We start from the raw sequence: 6878 nt of genomic DNA, 5'->3' as shown, positions 1-6878 counted from the left end.
ATAAATGACCAAGTATAATATTTTTGTCTCATTTGTTTAACTGGGTTCTCTTTATCTACTTTTAGGACTTGTGTGAAAATCTGATGATGTTTTAGGTCATATTTATGCAGAAATAGAGAAAATTCTAAAGGGTTCACAAACTTTCAAGCACCACTGTGTGCAACGAGACTGTCAATGATGGTATAGCTCAATCCGGCCCCATCTAGTCCAGAAGGAATGATCTAAAGTGGGTCACCTTGCACAATTCTACTTTCAACCAGTCCAGCTCAAATATTTTTAAAATTTCTGACATCAGTCTTGTCCATAAATTTACACCAAAATGTCCCTATATATCCAAAGGGTATAGTCTGGTAGTACTTGGCACAAAAGGTCACTGTATTAGCGTTATATATAGACTCAGTACTGCATTTTAAACTGCAGGTGCCCTCCACTGTTCATGTCCATGCCTAGTTGATTGTTTTGCTTCAGAGATTTCTGGAGCTCAGTGTTTACACACCAGTAAACACTAGAGTAGTCCTGATGTCACATGCATGGTAGACGACGTGGCAAGCGTTGCCAGTTGAAAAATCCACACATTTTCAGTAGCCAATAACAGGAGTGTTGGGGAGTAGGTCCGATGTACAGACCACCTGACGTGAAAGAGGCTATTGCATTGCCTTGGTACAGTAGCAAGTACTGTAGGTTCCTCCTGTTGTCGGAGCACCTCCAATCTGCCGCATGTGGGATTGTTTTTGTGTGGAAATTGCTTGTTAGGGATTAATTAGTCTCTAACTTTGTTAATAATTGTAATGAAGCAAATCTGGGTAGAAGCTACATACACACACCATAGGAATACCTACCTGTTTGCCAGAAAGAATCCAAAACAGTGAGGAATTAACCCAGAAGAAGCGATTTTTGTTGAACTGCTCGTTAAGGCTTAACTAGTCCATAACCTCATTAATAATTGTAATTCAACAAATCTGGGTATAAGTTATATGCACCCGAGGTACCCCTACCTACTTTCATGCCAGAAAGAATACAAATCGGTGAAGATTTGAGGGAGAACAAGCGATTTGTGTGGAAACTGCTCATTAGGGCTTAATTACTCTGTATCTTCATTATTGATTTCAATTATGCAAATTTGGGTAGAAGCGATATGCACCCCAGGCAGACCTACCTTCCTGCCAAAAAGAATAAAGATCAGTGAAGAACTGAGAAAGAAGAAGCAATTTTCATGAAATGCGGACAATGCCAGACGGACGGACAACATATAATGGCATAAGCTCATCGGCCTGTCAGCCGGATGAGCTAAAAATTCTAGCACATTTCCAGTTCTCAGGTTAAAATGGTTCAGAAATTTAATAATTTAACACAATTATGAAGTCATACTTGACACGAACAATGCTTTCATATGTTCAACAAGTCACATAAATCTGTCACCATCACACACCTTCTTCATACCTTGAAATTCTTTAAAATGACTGTGGTGTTTTCATAAGCCGTGATGAAAGCTAAGGCAACTATCCATCCATCCATCCATCCATCCATCCATCCATCCATCCATCCATTATCTGTAGCCGCTTATCCTGTTCTACAGGGTTGCAGGCAAGCTGGAGCCTATCCCAGCTGACTATGGGTGAGAGGCAGGGTACACCCTGGACAAGTCGCCAGGTCATCGCAGGGCTGACACACAGACACAAACAACCATTCACATTCAAACCTATGGTCAATTTAGAGCCACCAATTAGCCTAACCTGCATGCCTTTGGACTGTGGGGGAAACCGGAGCACCCAGTGGAAACCCACGCAGACATGAGGAGAGCATGCCAACTCCACACAGAAAGGCCCTTGTCAGCCGCTGGGCTTGAGCCCAGGACCTTCTTGCCGTGAGGTGACAGTGCTAACCACTACACCACCGTGCTAAAGCAACTACTGTGATATTAAAACATGACATCAGCACATGCACATACTGCATTCTAAAGGGACAAAATACAAGAATGAACTGTGATCATAATATTAAACACATTGTCTACAGCGGGGGTCTCCAACGCGTCGCTCGCGAGCTACCAGTCGCTCGCCGCCCCCTATGGAGTAGCTCGCCAAAGGCTGAGCAAATAAATAATTATTAAACACAGATTTTCACAAAAAACACATTTCACATTTATTCCGCCCCCTGCTGGAATAAAACAATTGTTTGCCGATCAGTTTTACCAATACGCTGTTGTCTAATTTGATTGGTTGTTGACAAAGTAATTCAGTGACGTTGGTTAGGGCGTTACCAGAGTCTCTAGCAGAGTCATTATTAGCCAGACGCAAGCTTTGCATGTTAGCAAGCTAGTGGAAAGTCATGGCTACTGAAAAAAACAAGAGGCAGAAAACCTACTTTTTTCATGATAGCTGGGAAACAGAGTTTTGTTTCACAAGTGTGAAGGATAAGTGTGTCTGCTTGATCTGTGGAGTAAGTGTGGCGGTTGGTAAAAAATGCAACGTTGAGCGCCATTTCACCACAATCCACAGCACCTTTTTCACAGGACTTTCCAGCCGGTAGCAGTAAACGAAAAGAAAAGATCAAGGAGTTAAAAACACTGCTGCAACGACAACAGTCTCTTTTTACCAGACCAGTACAGAAGGCTAATGCTTGCACAGAGGCTTCATTTAAAGTGGCACACATCCTGACAAAACACAAAGAAGGCCTTCACTGATGGCTGCATCATAAAGGAGGCAATGACAGCGGTGGCTGAAACGTTATTCAAGGACCATAAATGTAAGACAGAGATTTTGTCTGCTTTTGCCGATGTACAACTTGCTGCTAATACAATAGCAAGGAGAGTGTCTGCACTGTCTTCGGACGCTGCAAGACAGTTGGAAATTGACATTAATCGCTGTAAATGGTTTTCAATCCAGTGTGATGAGTCTGTTGACGCGAGTGATACAGCTCAACTGGGGCTTTTCATTCGGATGGCTTTTGATGATTTCACTGTGAAAGAAGAGTTTTTGACTTTACTTCCACTTAAAACTACTACGAGGGGAGTCGATATCTACAATGCCGTGAAGAACTACTTCACAGAACACAAGATACCTCTTGAAAAACTGGTGTCCATAACCACTGACGGAGCACCCGCAATGACTGGTCGTCACGCTGGATTTATTGCTCAATGCAAATTGGACCCAGATTTTCCTACATTTCTGGACTATCATTGTATAATTCACCAACAGGCCATCTGTGCAAAGGTCATGGGGTTTGAACATGTCATGAAGCCGGTTGTTAAGATTGTCAACTCCATTAGAGCAAAGGCTAAGCAACACAGGACATTCAAACAACTCCTGGAGGAATGCGATGCGGCGTATGGAGATCTCCTGCTCCACACTGACGTCCGATGGCTCAGCAAGGGTAAGGTACTGCAACGATTTTTTTCCTTGCTGGATGAAATCAAGGTTTTCTTGGAAGAGAGGCAGGAAGATGCCACACTGTTAGCTGATACAGAGTGGGTTCTTGATCTTGCGTTTTTGACAGATGTAACAGAGAAAATGAATAATTTGAACTTAGAGTTGCAAGGAAAAGACAAAGACGTGCTTAACATGATCAGCGCTGTTAATGCATTCAGCGCAAAACTGGCCTTTTTCGTCCAGCAGTTAAATGCCAAAAGATTCCAACACTTCCCCTCCATCTCAAAGGTTCTGGAAACCCATGAAGATGCACAAAGTGTTTTGAACACAGGAAAGTACTGTGACCTCTTGATTAGGCTTGGACAGGAGTTTGCAGACAGATTCAGAGACTTTGAGAGACTTGAGCCTTGTGTGACATTTATCGCCAACCCATTCATGGATGTGGACATAAGTGAGATTTCTGGAAAGATGGCAGAATTTTTCTGTGTCAATCCAGTTGAAATTGAAATTGAACTTTTAAACCTCCAGAATGACATCCAGTTGAAATCTCATCAATATGCAAAGCATTTCTGGACCTTGGCTGAGCCAGAAAAATATAGGAATATGTGTCAAGCAGCTCTGAAGATAGCTGCTTTGTTTGGGTCTACCTACCTTTGTGAATCTGCCTTTTCTGACATGAATGTCATGAAGTCTAAACTCAGAACAAGACTCACTGATGAACATTTGAAAGACTCCTTAAGAGTGAACCTAAGTGGGTACATTCCAGCATATAGCTCTCTTGTTGGCTCCATGCAGTGTCAAGTGTCTCACTAAAACAGTGCTTGTTTAAGCCTAAGCTAGTGGATAAATGATGGAAAGAGTGGTGTGGGCAAACTAAAGGAATGAGACTGGAGTATTGGATGTTAGTGTTTTGTTTTAATGCAAAAAATGATTCATAGTGGGTGTGTGATAGTTGAACAGATAAAGAAATGCATTAATGCTACACATGCTGATGTTCAAATTTAAATTTAGCATATGTTAATGCACAAAGTGAGTGTTAGAGGCCTGTGTTTAAGTGACTTTATTAGTAGGTTTCCAGTTAAAAAAAAAGATAAAGAAATGCAGACATGCATACTGATATTGAGTAACATTTTCTATATTTTGAGTGTGAGAGTGTTGGCAGTATTTTGCAAATGTTCATGCAAACACATTTAAGACAGCCAGGTTGAAGTGTGTGATAGTTGTATGAATAAATGTCTCGCATAATATATAAAAAAAAAACATGAGTAGCTCTCCGTCATTTTTATTTTCTAAAAGTAGCTCTCTGTGGGAAAAAGGTTGGAGACCCCTGGTCTACAGTGTATTGTTTGGGATACAGTCGATCTGATTGCTGATAAACTGAGATGAACATGACGGACAGGGTCATAGTCTTGGACAACACCCAGCTTGACACCATAATTTGCTTAAAAAAACCCACAGGTGAATATTTCCATCTACAGATAACATCTTCAAATACAGGTTAGGGAGGGAACGTTCTTGTCTTTCATAGAAAAACTGGTTTCAAATTCGAAAGAAGACACAGAGCATGGCTTCCTGTTTATTCTGGCACATGAAGAGATATTTAGCATGCTTACAGCACAAATTTACCCAGGTCAGATACCAAAAGCACACAATCTTGCAATCTATTTCCATTACTGGGTTAGAAATATAAAAGTAACAGAGAAACAATCAATCAATCAAACAAACAAAACTCACTATCTGTTATCTGAAGTGAGAAATAAACTGATGATACATGTAATGGTTGATACCCATCTAAGTTACAGGAAATACACATCAGGATATCAAAACCTCCTAAAAAGCCTGTCCTGATCATTATTAGTGATGGATATTCAAGCTGAATACTCGAACACACTGCCACTACAAACAATTTCCCAATTACTCAATCCTGATTAAACTTTTATAACAAACAGCCTCACAGATATGTGACATTATTTGACTAATTATGCCCATCTCTCTCAATTAATTCATGGATCTTGAAAAATTGTTCATGTTTCTCTTTATTAAGTGTAAATTTGATGATCTGGTTAATCAGGTTTGTGGGATGTTCTTCACAGAACAAACGGCTGAATCATGAAAATAAGGGTCTGCACGTAGAATGTTGAGTATCTTTGTCAAGGCATTAGGAGGTGGAGCTTGACTGGAAACTTTTCTCGACAACTGAAACCCTTTCCTCTGTCATCTCTTTGTGAGTGCTACCATTTGACACAATAAACAGGGACACATCTTACTGTGACATTGAAAGGGCACTTGGGATAACTGATGCATTTCCAAAAGCCATGAGCCCTCCACTTTCCCCTTGGGCCTTCATACTCTGATTCTTGTTGATGCTGGAGTGCGAGAAGCTCTGCACCACATGTAGAGGCTCCATGCTGTCTACAACCTGAAAGGTACCAGAAATAGTGCCCTGAGGCTCAGGGTGGCCTGAGAACCCATGCACCACTGTGCCTCCAATACCTGGATCCACCAGCACTTTAGTATGTGCTTGCTGCAACCCCAGCCTGGGAAGGGTGTACTGGGCAGCCATTACCATGTTGGTACCCTCTTTCTCCACCAGCACCACATTGCTTTCTTGAACACCTGGTACTGGACCAGAAGCCAAAAAAAGGGTGGGATGTTGTTGTTCCACCACATACATAGGGGTAGGGGAAACGTAGACAGGTGGCTGCTGTACGAGCAGCGTTTGGCCTATGGTGGTTGCTGATGTGGTGCCTCCACTGATAATACTCTCTCTATAATTTGTAGTTTGGGCGTTTTGCATAGTGGAGGAGTAGCTGGATGCAGAAACAGGGGTCGCCTTACTGTGGACACCACCAACAGCTTCTTCTACTTTGACACCCACTTGTGAACTGGATGAGACCATTTTGGGAGGCATGGAAGTGGAGCTGGCCTCGAATTCAATGGCTGAGCCACAGCAAATCTCAGCAAGCCTTTTGAACTGAGGCCCGAGGTCATCAAGGAAATCCAGATCATCTTTATCATCTATATAGTCACAGAGGTCCTCTAAGGAGCATGTGACTGAGTTGCAGGTTTCATCATCAAACCTCAGCAGCTCGTTTGCAGTAGCCTCCTGCTTCACTATATCCAGTGCTTTCTGCAACAACACACAGGACATCAGAACTCAACACTGCTAAACTATGTCTCATTCACACAGCAGATAACAACTACATTTACACTCAAAATAAGATCAGATTGGTCCAGCTAGAGAGTAAAAAAGAAAACACAACACCAACTTCATCAGTCAACCTGTCAGACCAAACAAATTCTTTGTAGGCTTCAATCAAATAGCAGGATATGAAAAAAAAAAAAAACCTTAAACAGTTTTTGGAGGTTCTTTTCATGGAATTTAATTCTTTTTTTGCATCTTTTGTAGATGTAAAAAGACACCTTCAGAAACTTTTTATTTTTGAAATGTATTCGCAGCGTTTGTGTATATGTGAAAACTAATATTCCACCTAAATCCTTTGCAATAAAGTG

General features: G+C 41.5%; 1 pseudogene; it reads right to left on the bottom strand.

Moving 5' to 3' along the window:
* Positions 1-4902: 4902 nt before the first annotated feature.
* Positions 4903-6878, bottom strand: part of LOC132885731 (desmoglein-2-like protein) — a 119462-nt pseudogene continuing 117486 nt past the window's right edge.

The sequence above is a fragment of the Neoarius graeffei genome, chromosome 1, assembly GCF_027579695.1.
Source record: "Neoarius graeffei isolate fNeoGra1 chromosome 1, fNeoGra1.pri, whole genome shotgun sequence".
In the NCBI taxonomy this organism is placed as follows: Eukaryota; Metazoa; Chordata; class Actinopteri; order Siluriformes; family Ariidae; genus Neoarius; species Neoarius graeffei.
The sequence above is the reverse complement of the archived record's forward strand: the minus strand, read 5'-3'. Positions and strand labels throughout refer to the sequence as shown.